The sequence below is a fragment of the Aplidium turbinatum genome, chromosome 14, assembly GCF_918807975.1.
Source record: "Aplidium turbinatum chromosome 14, kaAplTurb1.1, whole genome shotgun sequence".
NCBI classification, from domain to species: domain Eukaryota; kingdom Metazoa; phylum Chordata; class Ascidiacea; order Aplousobranchia; family Polyclinidae; genus Aplidium; species Aplidium turbinatum.
Window position 1 is genome coordinate 5,477,552 of NC_137485.1, and position 27,742 is coordinate 5,505,293.

At 37.9% G+C, this 27,742-nt stretch overlaps 1 pseudogene; it reads left to right on the forward strand.

Moving 5' to 3' along the window:
* Window positions 1-26,138, forward strand: part of LOC145782836 (uncharacterized) — a 30,788-nt pseudogene extending 4,650 nt beyond the window's left edge.
* The last annotated feature ends 1,604 nt before the right edge of the window (window positions 26,139-27,742 follow it).

Here is a 27,742-nt window from a genome sequence, read left to right on the forward strand (position 1 = left end):
GAAGAAGAAGCCCTGCAGTACTAAAATGAGTGTTAGACTGTATGCAGACGACACAGTTCTTTTTACCTCGGGTAAAACATTTGAAGCTGTTCAAGAGGAAGTAAACAAAGAAATGCTGCATATCAATGACTGGTTAAAAGCGAACAAACTAACTTTAAATTACACTAAGTCATCATTCTTACTATTAGAGGAACATCAAACAAAAAGCTTTGATTATGATTAATTTGGCCAGTATTGGATCTGGTGGTGTCAAACACCATAGCTCCCACTAATGCTTTGCAGTTCCAATCATCAAGCAGCTTTTCTGTTGCAGTACCGATCAATTCTCCCAGAGGCTCTGATGAGCTAGCAGGTAACTTAGGCGTTCCTAGTAGTTTAACTCCACTAGGACCAGAAACAAGGGCAGGTAGCAGCCATTCATCAATGACCTTTAAATTGAGGCTGTACATCAGCTTTCTATCCGATTGTAGGGATCCAGTTCCAAGTAACGGAGGACGGAGGTTGCCACTTTTCTTTAATGGCACTGCAGTTTCTTTAGCTGTTTCGGTGCGATCCCAGTGCCTGTGTATAATTAAGGTTCACCTTCGACACGTCTCCACCACGCGCAGTGATAAATTCCCTTATCATTATGGAAGCGGCCACAGGGCTAATTTTGTTCCTCAAATAACACCCAACTATCGAAGGGTGTTTGAGAATATCATTAGGCACCCGAATTGTTGTGCCATCTTTGACGCTTTGACGATGACACCTTTTGGAAGATGTTGGCAAAGTAGCTTCAGTTCCTGAGTCATTATCAGATGAAAAGTCTGCTGCTTCATCAAGTGTTGTGTCTATGAATGTATCTAACTTTCTCCTGTCTTCTTCCTTTTTAGCTAATTCTACAGAGTGCTGCTCTCGTTCCATTTTTCTTTTTCTTATTGTTACCATGTCTCGACGTACAAATGTGGCAATCCTGTCTGTCATCATACTTTCTAAAAAATTGACATCTTCTTCCTCCTTAAGCAACTTGAATATGTTTTTAGTCCAAATCAGCATTGATTAAAACATTCTGAAAATTATTATTGCTGTATGGTGATCACGATCAGCGGCATTTATCTTTTGCAACTTTTTTAAATCTTTATCGTAAAAATTAACAATTTTTTCCTCCATATCCTTTTGGGTACCAGTAATTGCGTTTATGTTTGCAAGTGAATATAATCTAACTATTTGATTAGCAACTTTTTTGGCAGCAAAGTTAGTGCTGGTAATTATTGATTATTACGCTTTCATACAAACTGCTCTACTGATAAATATATCTCTTCAATGGTAAGTTTGGTCTGTTAAGCCACTGCACTGTGTGTACCTCTGTACATAATTCATAGTATCACCATAGTACATAGATCCATGTTCTATGTTTCTGTAGGCTGAACTGAAATGAATTGAGAACCTACAGCAAATTGTTGCCTACATTAGCCTTATATATACAGGGGTCGATCGTAACTTTTTTTTTCACTAGTCCGACCAGTTTACTGACTTTTCACTTGTCTGATGACGTATTAAGATAAGTGCTTTGGCTTAGACTGAAACTAACTAAAGGCTTTCAGATTTCAGTACGTACAAGAGAGCAACAATACGCACAAAAACACCTTCTAGGTCACGGAGGCACACAAGCTTTTCAACGACGACAAGGTAGCAATCCAAAGAAGCCTCAATAGCGATTACTACCCAGCTAACACTAAGCGTTAGACACTTTGTAGTAACGTTGAATCAGCATTTGATCACGATATAGCAACAAAAAAACGTTAATTTCGCTAACTGCTGCTTGCTGGGATGCTGACTTCTCCGTGCTGACCAGGGCACTAGAAAAATTTCTAGTTTCGGCTTCAAAACGAAATTCGGTCGGACACTACAACCAAATATAAGGTAGAAATTACTGCTCGAATTGACGCTGACCGAATTTTTTCCTAAAAAAAATTGTAAAAGATGAAATTAAGCCAAAAAAAGCCAAAATTATGTTGGCTTTTTATTAATTTGACAAAAAATCAATGAAACATGAAAAAAAGCCAGAAAAAGCCTAATTTTTCTGGCTTTTTTTATTTAAAAAAAAATAAGCCAAGCGAGTTGAAAAACAGCCTGATTCTCAAAATCTGGCTTCAAAAAAGCCAAATTGGCAACTCTGTCCTGACTACTACCACGCGTCGTGTCTAGCAAAAATGCGAGAAAAAAGTAGTCACGTGCTCAGTCGACCGACTTTGCCGCCTTCTTCGTTTGCAGTATTTCAGAGTGACATCGCCGATCGCCATTTTGTAAACCAAAACTTTTTACCGGCAAATATTTTCACTAGCCAATCGGATTAGTACTGCAAAATTTCTACTAGTCCGCGCAACTTTTCACTAGCCATTGGCTAGCGGACTACCACTAAGATCGAGCCCTGTATATAGCGTATGTTGCTGCCTTGTTGTTCTGCCGTGCTGATGGTAGGTAGCCTTGCTCCACGTAATGCCTCCAATTCTCATGTATAACAAGCGATATGACCAATTGACCATTACCTCACCTTGATCATATTCTTGGCCTGTTGAGTAGATCCAAAATTGATTAACATTCCTAAAAATGCCAATTTCTTTAGATTTTGCTATACGAAGCTGGAGGGTATGCATAGCACACCACTGCAGGAATTTGAACATGAAACTGGCACCCCAAGGGGTCAACCAATTTTTCTGAAACTTTGGATTTTTACTATTTATATGATGTAGAACAATTGTTGAAAGGGCCAGAAAAATTGGGTGTCATAGGGGTACCAGCCTCCCCCTAGAAAATACCTGAACAGAAAAGTGTTACTGAGCCTTTACACTGCAATGGCCCATACTATTATTAACTATGGAATCGTCAGTTGGGGTTCAGCTTCAAAAAAAACAATTAAATCAAATATTAGTCTTGCAAAACAGAATCATACGAGCCATAACATTTAGCGAACAAACAACTACAGCAGCTCCGCTCTATCAGAAGTGTTGTGTACTACCTGTAAACCTCATCTATAAACATGAAATTGCAAAAATTATGTTTAAGTACAAAAGTGAACATCTGCCAACAATTTTTACTGGATACTGTACTTTCAAACTCAAAGAGAAATACACTACCATAACACAAGATCTCAACAGAATAACTATTTTTGCCAAGAGTTGAAACGAAGAAGTCAAGCTCTAGCCTCAAAGTGCAAGGTCCAAAAGTATGGAATGAAATCCCACACTTTCCAACGTCAAAGCCTTCAGTGATAATCTAAAATTACATTATTTGAAAATGACGACGAACCAGTTGCCTACATGAAAAGCAACTTAGCCTAACTCTACAAACAATTACGCTGTTTAAGTTGATTAGATATCAAACACTGATTATTGCCGTTCATTGTTTAATGCCATTCGCCAATTTGAGTGCTTTCTTTAATCCATTTGTGTCTTCATTAATGACCAGTTGGGAGCAGCTGACTAGACGACCAAACGGTCTTTCGCTGCTCCTGGTTAATCAGATTGAATTTGCTAACACTGAGCGTAATTATGCGTTCCTCCATGTTCATGAACTGTTTGTTATTGTGATGTAAGCTTATTGTGTATCATACTATTATAGAATCTGATTGGCAAATAAAGTTATTTCTCTCTCTCCAGAAACTTCAAGCCGCAACTTAGAGTCAGAAATTACACCAACAAGTTCTTCCTAAGAGTTAGGAAAGAAGTATTTGGCAGTCTACTTTGTTTTAGTATTGCAAATGGGTTTTGAATGCAATCTAATTTGGCATTGTCCAATTCTGGAAGAAAATGAAGCAGAGACTCGATAACGTTTGATTTCACATCATTGTTGGCAAAAAAAACACACATGTGTGATGTATGTATATGTTGTAGTTCCTTTCCACATTATTTTAAGTTGATGTTTCATTCTTCTGAAAAAGCTTTTGTCTGTGATGTGTGTAAAATCTTCTCTTAAGTTAATTATTTGAAGCGCCATCAGCTATAGTTCAATTATGTTTTATATTAGTTTGTGTAATATGGAAACAAAAGACTGTGCTTTCGTTAAAAGTTTGTGTAATATAATTATTACTTTTCAAGATGTCACTTTTGTGCGCAACTGCGCATGGTTTGTGCTTTTATGGATATAGAATTTAACTTGCAATATTTTTGGAGATAAGTATTCGACTATGCGATTATTCGCACTGTTTACCAATATTGAATTTTTCACAGTTTGTTACTTTTGTTTCAGGTTATAGGCTGTTTATCCTGCAATATTTTTGATACTTTGTATATAAGTCTTAAATTGTTTGGTCAACCATTGCTAATGTACCACTAATTCAGATCAACCATTCACTTCACCTTTTACCATGAATCAAAGTGAAGCAATTCTGGTAAAGCTTGAAGTACTTGAAAATTGTGAACCATATGGAATCAATAACCAAGAACAAGTGGTGAAATTGAAAATTCATGAGAAAAGTCACACTGGTGAAAAGCCATACAATTGTGATTTATGTGAAAAATCATTTCCACAAAGTAGTAGTTTAATTCGGCATAAAATCATTCACACCGGTGAAAAGCCATATATATGTGACGTGTGTGAGAAATCGTTTGCACAGGTCAGATACCTGAAAGGTCATATGCGAATTCACACTGGTGAAAAGCCATATAAATGTGACATGTGTGAGAAATCATTTGCACGGGTCGGTGACCTTAAAGATCATATGCGAATTCACACTGGTGAAAAGCCATATAAATGTGACGTGTGTGAGAAATCGTTTTCACAGGTCAGTCACTTGAAAAGCCATATGCGAATTCACACTGGTGAAAAGCCATATAAATGTGACGTGTGTGAGAAATCGTTTGCACAGGTCGGTCACCTGAAATGTCATATGCAAATTCACACTGGTGAAAAGCAATATGAATGTGACGTGTGTAAGAAATCGTTTGCACGGGTCGCTAGCCTGAAAAATCATAAGCAAGTTCACACTGGTGAAAAGCCATATAAATGTAATGTATGTGAGAAATCGTTTTCACAGGTCAGTCACCTGAAAGATCATCTGCGAATTCACACTGGTGATAAGCCATATAAATGTGACGTGTGTGCGAAATCGTTTTCACAGGTCAGCAACCTGAAACGGCATATGCAAATTCACACTGGTGATAAGCCATAGAAATGTGACATGTGTGCAAAATCGTTTGCACAGGTCAGTAACCTGAAACGGCATATGCGAATTGATACTGGTGAAAAGCCAATATGTGATGTAGGCCTATGTGAAAAAGTGCTTCCGTGTGTTAGCAATTTGAATAGTCAGAAGATGGAGAAACACTCTGGAGGAAATTTATAGGATTTAAATTTAAATTTATTGTTATTATATATTTATTTATTATTATGTTAACTATTTTTCTGCTTTTCCTTTGTTTTTGGTGAATGGATATTAAGAGATTGTTTTGTTTGATTGGGATCACTTTGTATGCTACCTTGTTACTATGAATATAGATTATCGCTTGAATGTTTTGTATTGCTAATCGTCGTATAACAGTGGTCGGCAACCTTTTTCTAACCGCGGGCCAAAACCAAAATTTACAAAGTCTTGGCAGGCCGTAGCTCACATTTGCCATTAACAAATTATTTTTTTATAAAGTTGTCACAACTTTCGAATTTATAAAAGTTAATCAGATTGAGTCCTGATTTCGTTAACAAAATCACAAAATATAACATATATTTATTGCTAGAACAACATTAATGTGAGATTTTGCAGTTGTTTTGGTTTGAAAGTTTTTGAAGTTCAAGCTGTAAGTTGGATAAGGAAAGAAGCATGACATCTTGCAAGTGGTCGTCAAAAAATGTTGTTCTCAAGTTGTTCTTGGTGAGTTTCATTGACGAAAATAGGTTTTTACATGCGTAAATGCTGCCAAATAATGACCCCCTTTTTTGGCATGATTAATCAAGTTGGAATATTGTTTCCACTCAAGAAATTTTATAGAAGTGAAGCAGTGATACACTATCGGCGTGAAATTTCATATTTAGCTTGTTTCTGCATTGTATCCATCTGTGCATCAGATGGAATAGGACTTAATACTTTAATTGTCGCTTTCGAGAGAACGAATGTCACCAAAGCGGGATGAAAATATGTTCTATCATAGAAACAAATAACGTATTGCTCGTAGGTTTGTTCTTCTGCAGTGTAGCAAAGAGAACATAATTTGCGTTTTCCAGCTGACTTTTCCAGAGTCGTAGTTTTGTTTCGAATGCGCGTAGGCTAGGCCAGGGACGCCGGAAGCGGGGGGTGGATGCCCCCCTGCCCTCAATTTTTCTGTTGATGTAGGGGCAATGGTGCCCTTTTAAGGTCATGTAAACTACTGCACATTGTGCAATATAACTGCTTCTGCTATTCGCTTTTAGCCTAATTATAGCCTAATCTTTCATTTTTGCCATAAAATTAATATTCAGTTATTCACGGCACAAAATTCTGCAACGCAGTAGGTTACATCATTGTAACATAGCATGATGTCCTTTATTGTATACCGGACACTTGTATCATTACTCGATAGTGAGCTGATAGATGAGCATATTATCGCTATATCTTATCTTAAAAATTAAAGTGCCCCTGACAGGTTGGATCCAAGTATAGTAACTTTTTAAAGCATTTCCTAGCGCAGAATTACACTTAGCGAACTTTTTAATCTTAACCTCGTAGTTCAACTGGTTAGGGCGTAATTTAATCAAATGACTGCTCCGCAGCGCCACCACAGGCGAAACTCTATATTTCACTGCTCTGGGACGACTTGGGTGGTATTACGTCATCCTAAGTGGACGTCGTTAGCAACGGATGAAACAAACGCTTCCTAGATGTAATTGGTGGATCACAGTTTGGTCGGAGTTGGTACAAGCGGTTGCTTTTTTCGAAGATTTATTGTTTTTTGCAGTTTAATAAAACTGTACTGAATACTTTTCTACAAAACCTAAAATATACTTGAAGTGAAAAATGAAGAAATCGTACGAATCATCATTCATATTTAATTCATCATCACTATTTAAAAATAAATAAAAGTTCTTTCTCTCTCTCATAATGTGCCTTCAGTTGGCCATTGAAATCCTGTGTAACGGCCATCTGGATCTGGAAAATCGTTTCGGATTCGCCAAACAATGCATGACGGCATCACAATCCGATTGTTGCTTCCGAGAGCATCACCTTGTAGTATACACTTCAACACATGCCTGTAGGCATTTTTACTTGAGTGGTATTCACAAAATCATCTTCAGTGAGGTGAACATATACGACTAGTTTTGTATGGCCCATCCCACTTTCGAACACTTGAAGAAAACTTTGACCATTTTCTTCTCAGTAGCCTACCTTGTTTTGTGGGAAAGTGGGAAAAGAAAGCACACGGTCTTTGTCACTGACAATGTCACATAAACAGCAATTCGTAGGCATTGCCTCAACCATAAATTAAAGGTAGGCTACTGTTTGTGACATACTGTTGTTACACTGCAAATGGCTATAGCCAGATTAGGACAAATAAAAAAAGTATGAAAATTGTAGCCCTATGAAACTGCAATTTCAATTGAATTGAGATGCCGTTTGATAAAAGTAAACTTAACCTATTTGATGGAAACCTGATAGTAATAATAAGTTCACTTTTTCATTTCGGTAATTCTTAATTTGCACATGCTTTAGACCAACAAAGCCCCACACATTCACGTTTTGCAGTAGCTGTACCATACTTTACCAAGTCATCACAGAGAAAGAATGTATCCTTCCCGCTTACTGTGACGTCACAGCAGTGTTGCCGTTTTTATTTTCGCAATTGAATGAGTGCCAGATTCGCCGATGTCAACGAAAGTTTGCAAGCGTGTAACTTAGTAGCCTGTTGATATTTTTTACGATTTGCTGGTTAGGGAAGTTTGTTAGTGTCATCTTTTTGGTATCTTAGGTAAATTTAGCGAATTTATTTACCTGTCAGAGGCACTTTAAACAAAAAATTGGCTTTTCAACAACAAAAGTGCTTTTTTTTCATAATCCTGCCCCCCCAGTCAAAAATTAGTTCTGGGCCCCCTGGGCTAGGCCTATATGCATCCACATCTTGTGTATCAATTGGAACTTTCCCTAAAGGTGCACATTCAAGTTATTCAGATGTGATGTTAAATCGACCAGAAATGCCAAATTAGAACCGAATTTTGTTTATGAAACTCTGCAGCAATGATAGTCGTATTTTCAAGGAAGGTTGCTGTTTCTTCCTTCAACGTGTACACTTTTTAGCATATCGTCTCGATTTAGCCAACGGATGATTGTGTCAAAAGGAATGTTCAAAGGTTTGTCGGGTGTTATGATGATTCACATCATGAACGATATAAAAGTCACCAAAGAAGCTGAGAAAATAAAGCATAGTCTATGTTATAATCACATTAATCAAAAATTAGGGGTTCGGTTATAAAATAATACATCCCACTAGCTGTGAAAGTGAAATAAATCATTGTCTACTAACTGTTTTCGCTGCATTTTTTATCTGTAAATAAAATTTCGAAATTTTTAGTGGCCCGCCTGTGTTATTTCTCATTTTATGTGGCCCGCAATACTGAAAAGGTTCCCCACCCCTGCACTAGAGCCTAACAGAAAACCAATCGATGAGTTTGTAAAGCGTGCTTCTCTTGCTTAGCCTACTTTAAAGTGAAGTTGGGGGATCAAGATAAGTCTTGGGCTCTCCACATTATTTGCAAAACTTGCAAAGAACATTTACATCAATGGACGAACAAATAAGAGAAGGATTAAGGTTTGCTATTCCAATGGTGTGGCGTGAACCAAAAGATCACAAAAGCGACTACTATTTTTGTGCAGTGAACATAAAAGACATAAACAGGAAAAATAGGACTTCCTTGCAATATCCAAACCTAGCTTCAGCAATCAGGCCAGCGCTACACAGAGAAAAACTTCCTGTTCCTGATTTTGAAGGTTTGCAACAATTGGAATTGCTTTCTCACAGCGAAGATGCTTTTGCAATTCACTCTCGTAGATCTCCTAAAGCAAGTTTATGGCAGACACTTAAGCAAGGTGAAGAATAAGAAGCGTACGTGTTAATCCTACGTTTTCAAGTTCTTTGTTGGCTTGCTGAAATTTATTATGTCTTTTGACAATATACAGTATTTGACTGGTGGATAGATTTTACATCAGCAATTATGCATAAGTGCACGGTGCACGCATGCAGTGGAATCACGGTAACTAGAAAACTAGACCTGGTAGACAAAAACTCACTGCATTTTTGAAATCAGCGACCTCAAATCAGCTAAAAACAGTTGAAATATCTTCGCCACCGAAAAAAAAAATTTTTTTTTGTTGGCTAGTGTAATTATAGGCTCTATCTTAGAGAAATAAATGAATGAATTTGAAAATTTTACATTTTAAAGCTGTACAAATGACACCTCAACAACTGACACGAATTCAATGCATGATAGCCTACACAAATTGGCGAGAGACAGATCACGTGATACGCACAACACAAAACATTAAATAATAGTTTTATTGCAGCCTGATGCTATTATTGCGCACATATATCCAATTCTGCAGTAAAATGTATGATGTGCAATACACGTAAGCAAACATCACGCATTTTGACAAAGGGGGCCCGGAGTGAAAGGGGGGGCCGGAATGACTCTTCGTACAGTACCCTTAGTGAAAATTTCTCTCAGAAGCCCTGTAGGCAGGTCATATAATAGGCTACTATAATTTGTAGAGCGGCGGCGGCCGGATGATTTTCCTTGGCGGGCCATAGGTTGCCGACCCCTGTATAACTTTTCGTGATTCCTTTCCTGTGTTTCTGGACAGGAGTCGTTTGTGGTATTTTTTGAACTTGTTGAGAATACGTTCTAACCCGACAATAATTAATCTTTGATTGAATTTCAAACTACACCATGACTTGATATTGCTTTAAGCAATATATATTTGTGTTTTCTGATTTTATGTTGTCACATTGCTTTTGGTTTGTTTTTAGCTTCCTTGCTGGTTTGATTCTGTTGTTTACTTTAGTTTGCAAGATAACTTTCTTATTAGCAAATTAGACGTCTAATTGAGGAAATGTTGATGTTGCACTACAGTCTATATTGCTTAGTAAAGTATGGATTTAAAAGACTTGTGCCCTAGCATAGACTCTTAACTGCGGATCCACAAAGTAAAGGCGCCAAACAACAATGGCAGCAAGTTTCGACGAAGCTATCGAACTGCTGATAAAATGAATAAGAATGAACTTTTGAATGAGAATAATGTGTTTAAACTGAATAAGAATTTTTTGACTTATTTTTGATTTAAAACGTTGTTTCAACTTCAACAATATGCCAACAACCTTGCTTTCGTGAATATAGATTGCAACCTGTGATTGTTTTGATAATGAATATTCTCACTGTTTACCATTACTGAACCTTTCCTATTTTCATTTGAAAGTCTTTGGCATATGTCATCAATATGCACTTTCCAATCTAAATTCTCGTCAATGTTAATTCCGAGGTACTTTGCAGAAGTTGTTCTATAAATAATATCATTTGGTTTAACTTGTATTTTAAATTGTTCATAATCAATTAATTCATATCAACAAAAAGCTTTTTGTCTGATGCTCCTCTAATAGTAAGAATGATGACTTAGTGTAATTTAAAGTTAGTTTGTTCGCTTTTAACCAGTCATTGATATGCAGCCTTTTTTTGCTTAGTTATGTTTACTTCCTCTTGAACAGCTTCCAATGTTTTACCTGAGGTAAAAAGAACTGTGTCGTCTGCATACAGCTTAACACTCATTTTAGTACTGTAGGGCTTCTTCTTCTTTCGTATGATAGGTTTTTTTTTTTTTGACAAGTAGCCTAATATCTGCAGGGCAAGTCGTTGATATACAAAAGAAAAAGAAGTGGGCCTAGCACCGAACCTTGTGGTATTCCGCAAGTAACATCTTTAAGGTCTGATGAAGTGTCTTCATGTTTTATAAACTGCTTTCTTTGAGACAAATACGATGATAATAATTTATTCATTTGTCCTCGAATGTCACAGTGTTCCAACTTGTTCAATTTTATGTGGTGGTTTACAGTGTCTAAGGCTTTGGTTAAATCCAGGAAAATTATACATGTATTGTGTCCGCATTGTTATTTTTAAAAACAAAAGAGCTATAATTCTTTTCAATGTTACTTTAAGCAGTCTTTTTGCGACATGTTGCAAGTCCAAAAAAAAAAAAAAAACAAACCTGAAACACAAGTAGGCTACCAAAATGTGTGAGAAAATTGTTTGCACGGGTCAGTCACTTGAAAGGTCATATGCGAATTCACACTGGTGAGAAGCCATATAAATGTGACGTGTGTGAGAAATCGTTTGCACGGGTCGGTCACCTGAAAGGTCATATGCGAATTCACACTGGTGAAAAGCCATATAAATGTGACGTGTGTGAGAAATCGTTTTCACAGGTCAGTCACCTGAAAAGCCATATAAATGTGACATGTGTGCAAGAACTCGTTTGCACTGGTGAGTCACCTGAAAAGCCATATGCAAATTCACACTGGTGAAAAGCCATATAAATGTGACCTGCGCGAGAAATCGTTTGCATTGGTCATTAGGCTGGAAGGTCATATGCGAATTCACACTGGTGAAAAGCCATATAACTGTGACGTGTATGAGAAATCGTTTGCACAGGTCAGTAGCCTGAAAGATCATATGCGAATTCACACTGGTGATAAGCGATAGAAATGTGACGTGTGTGAGAAATCGTTTGCACAGGTCAGTAACCTGAAACGGCATATGCGAATTGACACTGGTGAAAAGCCGTATAAACGTAATGTAGGCCTATGTGAAAAACTGGTTCTGTGTGTTAGCAATTTGAATAGTCAGAAGATGGAGAAACACTCTGGAGGAAAGTTATAGGAATGTGATTTATTTGTTTTTATTTATTTATTATTATGTTAACTATTTGTCTGCTTTTCCCTTGTTTTTGTTCGTCGTCGTCGTCGTCTGAGCTTCTGGGGCCGAGGGTCTATCCTTTTACCACCCCAGATTCACGATGTTCCCGGACTACACTGGAAGGCTGCTAGAGAGCAGCCAGTCTTTAGTTTCATCATCCATGACGCGCAGACCTTCCACTCCGTTAGGTGGCTTGAAGATGGTACAGTCATTGATGATGTGGTCTGCGGTCTGTTCCTCGGCACCACATTCACAGGAGGAGGTAGAAGCCATTCCCCATTGGTGCATGGTTGAGCGGAAAAGGCCGACGCCCGTACGGAGACGGTTGAGGCGCACCCACGCCTGTCTCTGTAGTGTCAGTAGTGTCTGTAGTGTCAGTAGTGTCTGTAGTGTTTTTGTTGAATGGGTATTAAGAGATTGTTAAAATTCTTTGATTGAAGTTACTTTGTATGCTACCTTGTTACTATGAATATAGATTATCGCTTGAATGTTTTGTATTACTAATCGTCGTATAACAGGGTCGGCAACCTTTTTCTAACCGCGGGCCAAAACCAAAATTTACACAGTCTTGGCAGGCCGTACCTCACATTTTCCATTAACAAATTATTTTTTTTATAAAGTTGTCACAACTTTTGAACAGGGCTGCGATTTTTGCTGTTTTCGTTGACAAGGTCACTCGACACGCGCCATCACTATTCCACAAACGCCGTGCCTTACGGAAAAAAAAAACTGAGAGAGGACTAAACGTCGTCAGGTCGAAGAACAATTGGGGGGAGGGAGCATCACGTGATGCAATCATAAAAGTGCTGACTTACGTAAACTTTCTTGCGCCAGGTACTTCAAAGCAAAGTCTAAAAGCGACGCTTCACACGAGAAACTCCCAAGGCGTCAGCGCCGGCATTTTGAACACTGCAGGAGAATGCTTTGATCGAAGTTCTAACGCCTGGCATCAAACATTTTGCACCACACGTTTCGTGCTATTCGACACAACGGGTTTCTTTTATAGATGAAATAACCTAGGCTGCGTTGAATTGTCAATGTCTATGCCAGTTTGTATTTCGCTGTTTGAGCCAATTAACAATATTGCTCTGGTAAAATGACTGTTGGATACTTGCTATGAAAGTTTTTCACATGTAGAAAACAGCCTAGTTTCTGACCAGATGTTCAAAAATACAGATGAAGAAAGCTGCTATTTTTATGGAAAGGAGTTCTCTTCCAGAACAGTTTGAACACTGCTGGAAAATGCTTTGATCGAGGTTCTAACTGCTGCCATCAAACATTTCGCCACACACCTTTCGTGCTATTTGACACAACGGGTTTCTTTTATAGATAAAATAACCGAAGTAGGCTACTTTTAGTTGTCAACGTGTTTGCAAGTTTGTATTTATGTCTGACTTATGCACTTGTTGTTCCAAGATTGCAGAAATGTATTGCAATGTGAATAAAGAATAGTAGACAGATAAACACGATTGCAACTCGACTTTCTTCCACTAAAAGAGTTTCTGTGATTACGTAATGGGCGATTTTGCACATTCACAAAAGCACACAACCCAGTAGGGGTGTTCAATTTCTATTTTCGATTCGATTTCGATTAAGGTGATATTCGAAATTCGTTTTTCGTATGGGACATATTCGAAATTATAGCCGCCCTTTTGGCTGAACGCGGTTGAAAGTAACTCGAGTGGCTTGAAATCTGTCTTGTCACATTTTGCAAGCGAAAAAAGACTTCGACGCATGCGCATCTTCGATCACATGACTATCACACGCTCTCGCGGTCCAACGGCCAGTCCTGCACCAGGGATGCCAGGTTGGCATTTTTAATGCCAAATTTCTCAAGAATGAAGATAGCTAGGGTGTGCAATAGCAGAAAGTGTAAGCTGAGCTTTGTCGCAGTTTTATCCATTTTTTACCGAATCCATAGGCGCCTAAGCCGTGGGGGCAAGGCCGTAGCCAGACCGCAGAGCAAGGGGGTCAACTTTTTTTTAGCGGGGGAGGCCGAAAAAATTTCAATGGGCAAAATCATTATAATTGTAGCTGTTGCTCGAGAATGTTGAGATTTTACCAAGGGGGGGAGGGAGGGGCGAAATTTTTTTCAGGGGGGCCAGGGCCCCCAGCTGGCTACGGGCCTGCGTGGGGGCCAGGCCCCCACGCATATTTCTGTGTGGGGGCAACTGTTTATGCTGTATTGATACATAAAACAATAGATGAACTAGCGATCGGCAGCAGGAAAACACTTTTTGAATGCAAACCGCAACAGCTTCGCGATAAATAATCAGTCACTAGAACGAGTTGCGATGCTACAATCCAACAACAGACAACAAAATCTGTCATTTTTACATTGATTTAATGTCTGCAGACGTTGAATCAATGTAAAAATGACTGATTTTGCTGCCTGGGACATAGCAAAAATCTACCATTTCGTGTCGATTCAATGTCATCAGATGTTGAATACACCCAAAAACAACATAATTTGCTACGTAGACGGAGTGTGCGTTTAGCTTTATGCGCTTGAGAACATACTCGATGTCGCTTTCGAGTCGAAACCTCTGCAGTGAAATGTCGCGGCAGTGAATCGCTCGCTGTAAAAATGAACTCGAAGTGTTTGGGATCCCAGCGACCTCGGCTTCAGCGGAGCGATCGTTTTCAAAAGCTGGCCTGACCGTCACGAAGCTGAGATCCCGACTGATGGGTGACCATGTCGCTTGTGTTCTTAAACACCAACATGGACCTGGCGCTGTAGACGTTATTTTGTGTTTATTTTTCGCAAAATTTCATCGCTTTTTTTTCGCGTTTTCTAGTGAATTTTCATGTCATTTCTTTCAATAAAATCACATTTTGCAGTGTGGTGAATAGTTGTGATATTCGAAATCGAAATTCGGAAATCGAAAATAAATTGAATTTCGAATATTCAAATAATCGAAATTGAACACCCCTACAACCCAGCTAGTAAAACTTGTCATTTTCACATTGATTCAACGTCTGCAGATGTTGAATCACAATGCATGACATGTATAAACAAGTTTGCTGGCTGGGAAGTCTGGACATCTGCAGGAAATTTGTCTCGCACCAGGCGAGATGCCATCCTTTGAAAGATTTAACAATGATGGATTTATGTAGCCAGTGCATGATGACGAAAACAAATGTAAGATTTCATTTCCGTTATATAACCTAGAGCAGGCGATTGATGCAGGAGAAAATAATCGCAGATTTTCTGTTTTTCAACTTACTATGACTTTTGCAATCATACATAAACGCTATTGATCGCTGATCAGTTGGAAGTTTGAAACGCCGCGCGGCCAACAAATGGCTCCATTTCCGCACTGCTTCAACAATAGCAGCGGCCTCTTTTTCTATCAAAGAGTGATGCTTTTCGGTTTTTGTCAACGATCGGGAAAAAATGCAACTGGTCTATCTCGTTAATTTAAGGTTGCTGACAAGGCAACATCTGAAGCATCAGTTTCGACTACAAACATGGCTTCCTCGTCGATTACTCCAAGTGTCGCAGTGGCCAATTCTGATTTAAGCTCTTCAAACGCTTTTAAAGTATCACCATTTAAAGAAAGTTGCTGTTTTCTATTAACGGTTTAATTTTGTCAGAATAATGAGACACCCATTTGGCATAATATGCGAAAAGTCCGATAACACGCTGCTGCTCTTTGTTATTTGTTGGAGAAGGGAGCTCTAAAAGAGTTTTCACTCGGTCAGGATCTGGTTTTAAACAACCTTTAGAAATTTGATAACCCAACAACTGTATACAGTCAATCGAATATTTACATTTCGACTCATTAAATGTCAAATTACACTCTTTAGCTACTTGCAAAAACTTCGACAAATTTTCATCATGTTCTTGCTGCGTTTTACCACCAATTGTATTATCATCAAGATAAGCGAACGTATCTTTGCAATCTTTAGACTTGATAATATCGTCTACAATTCGCTGGAAACACGGCATTGCATTTGTCAGCCCAAATGGTGTTCTTTTCCACTGCCAAAGTGAACCGTCAGCTTGAAACGCAGTAAATATCCTGTCGCATTTAGGTAGTTCTACTTGATGGTATGCACTTGTCATATCGATTGTCGAATACACATTAAACTTTGCAACATTTTGCACCATGTCCTGCATCCGTGGCAGCGGATACGCATCAATTCTATTGAATTTATTTATAGTCTGGCTATAGTCAATGACCATTCGCCTTTTATGGTTATCTTGGGTAACCACAAGAGGCTGCGCACGCCATGGAGAGTTACTTGGCTCAATGAGTCCTTCCTTCAGCAGTCGTTTTACTTCTGATCCTATGAACTCTTTAGTCTTTATCTTGCATTGAATAACGCCGTTCTTTGGTTGCCACTGGATGGCAATCCTCCGTTAGATGCTGGAATAGATTGACAGGAGTTGACGTCTTTACAGCTTGCAACAATCCGAGGTGTAACGTGGGCTTCGAACCTCCGAAGTAAATGCTGACTGTTTTATGCTGTTCCATAAAGTCTTGACCGAGTATGACATCAGTTAGCAAATTTTCCTGCATCATTACATCCACTTTTTGGTATAGTTGACCACCAAGGTTCACGTCAACGTTACATATGCCTTCACCTTTAGAGCTGCATCCTTTTACTGCTAAACCAATCCGCTGATCAGTCTCTGTAAGGTTTAATTGCAATCGTTGACTAAACGACTTGCTTATGTGTGATAACGACAATCCTGTGTCCAATAAAACATTGGCAGAAATACCATTAATTGTGACAGGAATGATGACTTTCGTATCAATAGATTTTGAAGTCTTTTGAGGGGTTGTGTGCATCAAAGAGGTTGAAGAACAATGACTTTTATTCATAGAAAGTTTAGGTGATCGACACATTTTGGAGAAATGTCCTTTCTGAGCACAACGATAGCACTCAACTTCCTTAGCTGGGCAAAATTGCCGAGAATGCCATTTAAATCCACAATATGGACATCTTAATGAAACGGTAGCTGCAACAGTATCTTGCTTTCTTTCAAGGTCATCTTTAGGTTCGGATAGAACAGCAACTTGATGCGAATGCAGTGTTGAGGGTTCTGCAACTATTCGTCCAGCATTTTTTTGAGCATCTTCCAACGACCGAGCTTTCTCGAAAGCAGCTTGTAGAACAAGGTTTGGTTCTTCCAATAAACGTTGCTTAATTTCTTGTGATGTCAAACCGCCGATAAAGGCATCAAGAATAGATTCCTCTCTGTGCTGAACGGCCGACACAGCTTCGAAATTGCAGTCAGTACTCAAGCGCTTGAGCTTTTGATAATATTCATCAAGTGTCTGGTTGATGTCTCGCTTGCAAGATTTAAGCAAATACCGCGCATAAATTCGATGAGGAGCTTTGTCATATGCACTTTGAAGTTGAGGAATCGCAGCTTCATATGTGCCAACTTCTGAAATGACCTCATAAGCTGCACTATCAAGATGATTCACAAGAAGACCGAGTTTATCTGCTTCCGAAATACCTTCATACTTCTAAATATAATTGGTAAATGACCTGTAGTAGGTAGTCACTGGGAGTGGACAAAGCAAGGTAATAGGCAAGTTGTAAGAACAGCATAGCTTTGAACCCAACCCAACTACAGATAGGATAGTCTTCAGTTAGTCAGTATCCTATAATGACTAAAAAACGAAAGAATCCTCCGACAACATGGATGGAAAAAGCTTCGGTCGGTCTTACCGAGAAGCGGTTAAGGTTCAGCAAACAGCGAGTAAAGTGTGGGATCTGTTCGAAGGAGCTATCTAGAGAAGCATTGCCACGCCCACGTCACTTTGAAACTTATCATTCAGGTAAACTTCCAGCTAATAGCGTTTAGTAGCCTAACGTCGCAAAGCATTCGAAATTTCCTGTCTAAAGTCATACAGAGGCAGCAAAATCAAGATCTAGCAGCAAGCATGCCCTGGCATTAATGTTTGTGTTGTTACTTGTTACTAATATTCTTTCCTTTTCACTGTTATTAATTAATTTGTTCTTGTGTTACTTTACGTGATTGCATGTAGTTTGTTGCAATGTTGTACGAAAAGGCTTGTTTGCCATCTCGGCACGCCTTAAATGCTGTAGCATTACGCCGTTGTTTTGTATTATCGTGGTATTGTTCCGTTTTCTTTTATTTGCAGTTCATTTTTTGCTTTATCTTTGCTGTGTTTCTTGGTAACTTGCATGTTTCGCTCCTAACTGTGTTTGCATGCGGGTACGACGGTACGTGCATATCCATTAACGTACTAAGCGAAACTAAAGAGATGCCAAAGGAAAAATTCTCTATCACGCAGTAATTCGCGGCCAAACGCTTATAATCTGACTCTTGTGACGTCATTCCACTATTCGACAAACAAACGCAGAATTTTTGGTCGTTTGACAAGAAAGAAAAAATTGCAGCCCTGTGTGTATCGTACTATTATAGAATCTGATTGGCAAATAAAGTTATTATTCTCTCTGTCTCTCTCTCTCTCTCTCCAGAAACTTCAAGCTGCAACTTAGAGTCAGAAATTACACCAGCGAGTTCTTCCTAAGAGTTAGGAAAGAGGTATTTGGCAGTCTACTTTGTTTTAGCATTGCAAATGGGTTTTGAATGCAATCTAATTTGGCATTGTCCAATTCTGGAAGAAAATGAAGCAAAGACTCAATAACGTTTGATTTCACATCATTGTTAGCAAAAAAACCTACACATGTGTGATGTATGTATATGTTGTAGTTCCTTTCCACATTATTTTAAGTTGATGTTTCATTCTTGTGAAAAAGCTTTCGTCTGTGATGTGTGTAAAATCTTCTTTTAAGTTAATTATTTGAAGCTCCATCAGCTATACTGCAGTTCAATTATATGTTTTATATTAGTTTGTGTAACATGGAAATAAAAGACTGTGCTTTCGTTAAAAGTTTGTGTGATATAATTATTACTTTTCAAGATGTCACTTTTGTGTGCATGGTTTGTGCTTTTATGGATATAGATTTTAACTTGCAATATTTTTGGAGATAAGTATTCGACTATACGATTATTCTCACTGTTTACCAATATTGAATGTTTCACAGTTTGTTACCTGTGTTTCAGGTTATAGGCTTTTTATCCTGCAATAATTTTCATCCTTTGTATATAAGTCTTTTGTTTGGTCAACCATCGCTATTGTACCACTAATTCAAATCAACAATTCACTTCACCTTTTACCATGAATCAAAGTGAAGCAATTCTGGTAAAGCTTGAAGTACTTGAAGATTGTGAACCATATGGAATCAATAACCAAGAACAATGGGTGAAATTGAAAATTCATGAGAGAAGTCACACTGGTGAAAAGCCATACAATTGTGATTTATGTGAAAAATCATTTCCACAACGTAGTAGTTTAATTCGGCATAAAATGATTCACACTGGTGAAAAGCCATATATATGTGACGTGTGTGAGAAATCGTTTGCACAGGTCAGTCACCTGAAAGGTCATATGCGAATTCACACTGGTGAAAAGCCATATAAATGTGACGTGTGTGAGAAATCGTTTGCACAGGTCGGTGACCTGAAAGGTCATATGCGAATTCACACTGGTGAAAAGCCATATAAATGTGACCTGTGTGAGAAATCGTTTTCACAGGTCAGTCACCTGAAAAGTCATGTGCAAATTCACACTGGTGAAAAGCCGTATAAATGTGACGTGTGTGAGAAATCGTTTGCACGAGTCAGTTACCTGAAAGATCATATGCGAATTCACACTGGTGATAAGCCATATAAATGTGACGTGTGTGAGAAGTCGTTTGCTCAGGTTAGTCATCTAAAAATCCATATGCAAATTCACACTGGTGAAAAGCCATATAAATGTGACCTGTGCGAGAAATCGTTTGCACTGGTCAGTAGCCTGAAACGTCATATGCAAATTCACACTGGTGAAAAGCCATACAAATGTGACGTGTGCGAGAAATCGTTTGCACGGGTCAGTCACCTGAAAGGTCATATGCAAATTCACACTGGTGAAAAGCCATATGAATGTGACGTGTGTCAGAAATCATTTGCACGGGTCGCTAACCTGAAAAGTCATATGCAAATTCACACTGGTGAAAAGCCATATAAATGTAATGTATGTGAGAAATCGTTTTCTCAGGTCAGTCACCTGAAAGATCATATGCGAATTCACACTGGTGATAAGCCATATAAATGTGACGTGTGTGCGAAATCGTTTGCACAGGTCAGTAACCTGAAACGGCATATACGAATTCACACTGGTGATAAGCGATAAAAATGTGACGTGTGTGCGAAATCGTTTGCACAGGTCAGTAACCTGAAACCGCATATGCAAATTGACAGGGATGAAAAGCCGTATAAACGTAATGTAGGCCTATGTGAAAAACTGGTTCCTTGTGTTAGCAATTTGAATAGTCAGAAGCTGGAGAAACACTCTGGAGGAAAGTTATAGGAATGTGATTTATTTGTTATTATTTATTTATTATTATGTTACTTATTTGTCTGCTTTTCCTTCGTTTTTTGTGAATGGATATTAAGAGATTGTTTTGTTTGATTGAAGTTACTTTGTATGCTAGCTACCTTGTTACTATGAATATAGATTATCGCTTGAATGTTTTGTATTGCTAATCGTCGTATAACAGGGTCGGCAACCTTTTTCTAACCGCGGCCAAAACCAAAATTTACAAAGTCTTGGCAGGCCGTAGCTCACATTTTCCATTAACAAATTATTATATTTTTTGTATAAAGTTGTCATAACTTTCGAATTTATAAAATTTAATCAGATTGAATCCTGATTTCGTTAACAAAGTCACAAAATACATGCGTAAATGCTGCCCAATAATGACCCCCTTTTTTGGCATGATCAATCAAGTTGGGATATTGTTTCCACTCAAGAAATTTTATATAAGTCAAGCAGTGATCCATCTATGCATCAGTCTATCTATGCATCAGAGTATCCATCTAGCTCGTTTCTGCATTGTATCCATCTGTGCATTAGATGGAGTAGGGCTTAATACTTTAATGTCGCTTTCGAGAGAACGAATGTCACCAAAGCGGGATGAAAATGTGTTCTATCATAGAAACAAATGTCGTATTGCTCGTAGGTTTGTTCTTCTGCAGTGTAGCAAAGAGAGCATAATTTGCGTTTTTCAGCTGAATTTCCCAGAGTCGTAGTTTTGTTTCGAATGCGCATAGGCTAGGCCAGGAGCGCCGGAAGTGGGGAATTAGGAGGGAGGATGCCCCCCTGCCCTCAATTTTTGTAGATGGAATGGCAATGGTGCCTTTTTAAGGTCATGTAAACTACTGCACATTGTGCAATATAATAATTTGTGCTATTTGCTTTTAGCCTAATATAGCCTAATCTTTCATTTTTGCCATAAAAATAATATTCAGTTAATCACGGCACATAATTCTGCAACACAGTAGGTTATATCATTATAACATAGCATGATGTCCTTCATTGTAATACCGGACACTTGTATCATTACTCGATAGTGAGCTGATAAATGAGCATTATTGCTATATCTTATCTTAAAAATTAAAAGAAATTGGCTTTTCAGCAACAAAAGTGCCCTTTTATTGCTGAAAAGCCAATCCCGCAAATAATTTTTTGTTTAAGTTTGGGTTGTAGCGTATGAAACAACCCAAAACGCTATAACCTACGCTACAACCAACGCTACAAACCAAATTTAAACAAACAGTTATTTGCGGGAGGCGCCTCCATTCTGCTCAACATTTACTAGTGTATCACGTTCCCCGTGGTGCAGATTCATTTTTAACTTAGTCATGCAGTTGCCTTTTCTTAATGTAATTTGCTTTTCGTCTGTCTGTATAGGTTTTCCACTTTATTGCTTTTAATCGTTGCGTGTTTCTCGATGCTTTTAGTTAGTTGTTTAGTTGGTTAGTTAGTTACAGTAGTCACTGTCAAGAAGTGAAATTTATTGTAGTTTATAAATATTTGCAGATTCCTGATGAGGCTTAAGATTAGCCGAAAACGTTTGAATGTTGAACTATTTGTAAATATGTAATATACTGTTGTAATGCTCAACCCTGTGTTATTGTTGTGTCTTGCCTGTCTTTGGTATAAAAAAGCAAACTCTCTCCTGAAACTATATTTTTATATTAAACTTGTAGCATGCTAAACCATAACTAAACATGCATTCTTATTGCATTATTGCAACCACATATTGGCGAATATCAATGTCAGCCTTTTCTAATTTATCATCATCATTGGCATCTGTGCTATCCTTGACTCGTTTTTTGATGACAACGTTTCAGCTGTCCAATGACTCTTTCATTGTTCATCTGGTTGTTTTTGAATGATCTCCATGCATCCGGTGTGCCCAATAAACGTCATGGAGAACACTGACTGGTGAGTGGTGACATCATAAAATGAAATGAGTGTCTTTTTACTTGATAGTGCAAGCATTGAGTCAGTTTTTTGGCCTCTATTGGCTTTCTTGCAATCTTGCTGACGTTTTCTGGCAAAATTGGTGGTTCATCAGAATGAGATGCCCGGGTGACATTTTTTGGGAAAACCCACAATCTTCCATGACTGATAAAACTTGGTATCGCATACTTTACAATAGCATAATCAGACACTGTGTCAAATCTCTATTGAGAAGTGTGATGGTTGGTCCGTTCACAGCACTGGGGTGCAAAAAAATTGAAATTAAACATGGGAGCATACACAATACACATCAACTATAAATTGGCTAATAGACCTTAATCCAGCAAGTTGAGTGGCATTGAGTGCAAATGACCTAAAAAGTAGAATACGAAGATAGCCATTGGCCTAAAAAGTAGAATACGTAGATAGCCATTGGCCTTGCTCAACTAGCGAGCATAATGGACAGACTCCTGTGCAACAAACAGGTATTGTTTCAACTCATTAGCAATGTCCTGGAATGTTGCACAGTTTTGAACTAAGAGTGAAGCTTGGTCAGCTCTTATGGATTTGTTGCCTGGAATTGATGTTGCTATCTTTCCCAAAGATTGGATAAAATTTTTTTTGCTTTTCTTTGATGGCTTAATTAAAGTATCTCTGCAATTTTGTAGTTTATCAACCATTAAGTGATTTTTTGTTAGTTGGCTAATGAAATTAAATACAGCTCCATCACTTAAAAGATCCGGTGATTTTGTATTGCCATATAATAGCTGTTATGACATCTCCTAACAGCAGCTCAATGCAATGATACAAAGATTCAAGCGATATTACATCATGGCCGTATTTCAGATTGCAATATTTCATGATTTTCGTAACGATTCCTTTTTTTGAGCCTGTATTAACTGCAGAATCATACTGTAACTCAATTGTAACTGAAAACCCAAGGTTAGACTATTAAGTCAGAGCTACGTTTTGAGATGGTCAATCAACGTGTAACTCAACTGGGCAGATAATGAAAGTAGTAAGTCGCTATTCACAGCGGCAAGAGCCTATTTAATGAAGGGAATAACCAAGTTTTTATGCCATAAATAGAATGTGCGCGTCCAACAGTGCACTGCCAGAATTTCGGTGTTATGCAATTGTAACGTTATTAATTACGTGAAATACAGCAAACAAGCGATAAACTTAGAGCAGTATCACTAGTGTATGCAGTGACTTGCAGTGTCACCAACGGTATAGCAACAGATGGAAGTGGGGGTCGTCTTATCTGGCGAACATATGTTAAATCACAGATTTTTGCTTGTAAAGTCAGGAGTCGTCTTATACGCCGCGAAATATGGTATTGTAATTTTTTTGAAAATTTGCAAAAAACTTTTTTTTAAAATTATTCTAAGACCTTAAAAACCATGTAATCTTGTTCAGCATGAAAAACCATGCAGAATTAATTAAAAGATGATGGTTCTACTCCATTCTAATCAGAAGTTATGATCATTCAAACATTTGAATTTTATGTCTACCGAGGGGTATTTTGCTAAATTTCAAGGGGGTCGTGGGACCTCAAAAACTTGGAGTTGGTCAAAAGTTTAAAAAGGACACTTCGTTTGACAAAAAATCCCATCTCATAATCACTATTACAAGTGCAAGTTCAAAAATTTTTGTCAAAATGGAACACCCTACTGAGTGTACTTATGCGTTCCTCTATGTTCATGAACTGTTTGGTATTGTGATGTAACATGTAAGCTTATTCTGTATCATTCTATTATAGAATCTGATTGGCAAATAAAGTGATTTCTCCCTCTTTCTCCAGAAACTTCAAGCCGCAACTTAGAGTCAGAAATTACACCAGCGAGTTCTTCCTAAGAGTTTGGAAAGAGGTATTAGTTCTGCCATGGCATCGAAACAGTGACAGACTTCTGTTATCTGGGTGATCGGATAAATGGAAGTGGTGGATGTGAAGCAGCGGTGACAACAAGGGCAAGATTGGGCTGGGCAAAGTTCAGGGAATGTGGGGAAATGTTGTATGACAGAAAATTTTCACTAAGGATGAAAGGGAAAGTATATCGGAGCTGTGTGCGGCCTGCAATGCTACATGGTAGCGAGACATGGATATTGAGAGAGAGTGAACTGGCAATCCTGAGGAGAACGGAAAGGTCAATGGTGAGAGCAATGTGTGGGGTGAAAACGAGAAGGGAAAAAAGGACTGAAGAATTGTTGGATATGCTAGAGATGAGAGAGACCATAGACCAACTGGCAAGGGCAAATGGAGTAAGATGGTATGGACATGTGATAAGGAGGGAGGAAGGAAGTTTTCTTAGAAAGGCACTAGATCTAAAGGTGGATGGGAAGAGGAAACGCGGTCGTCCAAGAAGAACGTGGAAACAACAAGTGAAGGATGAATTTAAAAAAGTCGGACTGAAGGAGGAAGATGCAAGGGACAGAGTGAAATGGAGAAAAGGGATTAAAACAATTGCTGCGAGGAAACAATCGGCCACCCCCACTAGTGGGGAACAAACCGACGATGGATTATGATGATGATGATGTATTTGGCAGTCTACTTTGTTTTAGCATTGCAAATGGGTTTTGAATGCAATCTAATTTGGCATTGTCCAATTCTTGAAGAAAATACTACTGACAAAAAGCCGATAAGCAGAGACTCAATAACGTTTGATTTCAAATCATTGTTAGCAAAGAAAACCCACACATGTGTCATGCATGTATATGTTGTAAATCCTTTCCACATTATTTTAAGTTGACGTTTCATTCTTGTGAAAAAGCTTTCGTTTGTGATGTGTGTAAAATCTTCTCTTAAGTTAATAATTATATGTTTTATATTAGTTTGTGTAACATGGAAATAAAAGACTGTGTTTTTGTTGAAAGTTTGTGTAATATAATTATTACTTTTCAAGATGTCACTTTTGTGCGCATGGTTTGTGCTTTTGTGGATATAGATTTTAACTTGCGATATTTTTGGAGATAAGTGTTCGACTATTCGCACTGTTAACCAATATTCAATTTTTCACAGTTTGTTACCTGTGTTTCAGGTTATAGGCTGTTGATACTGCAATATTTTTCATACTTTGTATATAAGTCTTTTGTTTGGTCAACCATCGCTAATGTACCACTAATTCAAATCAACAATTCACTTCACCTTTTACCATGAATCAAAGTGAAGCAATTCCAGTAAACCTTGAAGTACTTGAAGATTGTGAACCATATGGAATCAATAACCAAGAACAAGTGGTAAAATTGAAAATTTATGAGAGAAGTCATACTGGTGAAAAGCCATACAATTGTGATTTATGTGAAAAATCATTTCCACAACGTAGTAGTTTAATTCGGCATAAAATGATTCACACTGGTGAAAAGCCATATAAATGTGACATGTGTGAGAAATCGTTTGCCCTCGTCGGTAACCTAAAACGTCATATGCGAATTCACACTGGTGAAAAGCCATATAAATGTAACGTGTGTGAGAAATTGTTTGCACGGGTCAGTCACCTGGAAGATCATATGCGAATTCACACTGGTGATAAGCCATTTAAATGTGACGTGTGTGCGAAATCGTTTGCACAGGTCAATAGCCTGAAAAGTCATATGTATATTCATACTGGTGAAAAGCCATATAAATGTAATGTATGTGAGAAATCGTTTTCAAAGCTCAGTCACCTGAAAGATCATAGGCGAATTCATACTGGTGATAAGCCATATGAATGTGACGTGTGTGTGAAATCGTTTGCACAGGTCAGTAACCTGAAACGGCATATGCAAATTCACACTGGTGATAAGTGATAGAAATGTGATGTATGTGCGAAATCGTTTGCACGGGTCAGTAACCTGAAACCGCATATGCGAATTGACACTGGTGAAAAGTTAAAATGTGATGTAGGCCTATGTGAATAAGTGGTTCCGTGTGTTAGCAATTTGAATAGTCAGAAGCTGTAGAAACACTCTGGAGGAAAGTTATAGGAATGTGATTTATTTGTTATTATTTATTTATTATTATGTTAACTATTTGTCTGCTTTTCCTTTGTTTTTCGTGAATGGATATTAAGAGATTGTTTTGTTTGATTGGTATTACTTTGTATGCTACCTTGTTACTATGAATATAGATTAATCGCTTGTGATATTTTTGAATGTTTTGTATTGCTAATCGTCGTATAACAGGGTCGGCAACCTTTTTCTAACCGCGGCCAAAACCAAAATTTACAAAATCTTGGCAGGCCGTAGCTCACATTTTCCATTAAAAAATTATTTTTTTATAAAGTTGTCACAATTTTCGAATTTATAAGGTTTAATCAGATTAAGTCCTGATTTCGTTAACACAGTCACAAAATATAACATACATTTATTGCTAGAACAACATTAATGTGAGATTTTGCAGTTGTTTTGGTTTGAAAGTTTTTGAAGTTCAAGCCGTAAGTTGGATAAAGAAAGAAGCATGACATCATGCAAGTGGTCGTCAAAAAATGTTGTTCTTGATGAGTTTCATTGACAAAAATAGATTTTTACATGCGTAAATGCTGCCAAATAATGACCCCCTTTTTTGGCATGATTAATCAAGTTGGGATATTGTTTCCACTGAGGAAATTTTATGGAAGTCAAGCAGTGATACACTCTCGGCAAGAAATTTCAATTTTAGCTCGTTTCTGCACTGTAGCTCAACTTTGTTTGATAGCCTACTTCTCTTGCATTGTATCCATCTGTGCATCAGATGGAGTAGGACTTAGTACTTTAATGTCGCTTTCGAGAGAACAAATGTCACCAAAGCGGGATGAAAATGTGTTGTATCATAGAAACAAATGATGTATTGCTCGTAGCACTGGCGCCGACTTTTGGCCACCCCGTAACCGCTGTGGCCGGGTGGCAGCCACCCCGTTTAGGTTACATTACTTACTGCAAATAAATGTAATTTAAACGGACGTTTAAATCTTTTTTTGATCATTGGTTTTCGCTTCAAGTCAACGTAAAGAAAGAGGTGTTCCCAATATAATATTGCGAAGAAAATGATTGTTTTTGTCACAAGCATGATACTCGCGTAACATCAAGCAAGCTACGTGAAGATTACGCAACACGTGGCTACGAGTTTTTTCCTTGTTGATGTTGCGGTCGTTTTATTTGTTACTTGTCATAAGTCATTGTAACATTTGTTAGGTTTACAATGGGATTTATTAATCAATAAAATACGACCTTTCCATTGCCTCCCTTAAAAATATTTTTTTGAAAATTTTTAAACTGCTCATAATATCGCTATAAATTATGACAGCTATAAAATGCTTGGAAATAAAATTATCTCGATGATTGATAGCTCAACTCCCTAAATGAATATCTATTTTTAAATTTCATTAAAAAAATGCAACTTTCGAAACTTTTTGAGTTTTATTTAAAATGTGCACTTAGTAAAGTAGCAGTTTTAACGTTTTGCAAATTTGCACAATTCTATTGGAGAAAAGCTGCACCCCCTGCCAATTCCCAATAATAAAAGCAACCTTTTCAATTACTCAAGA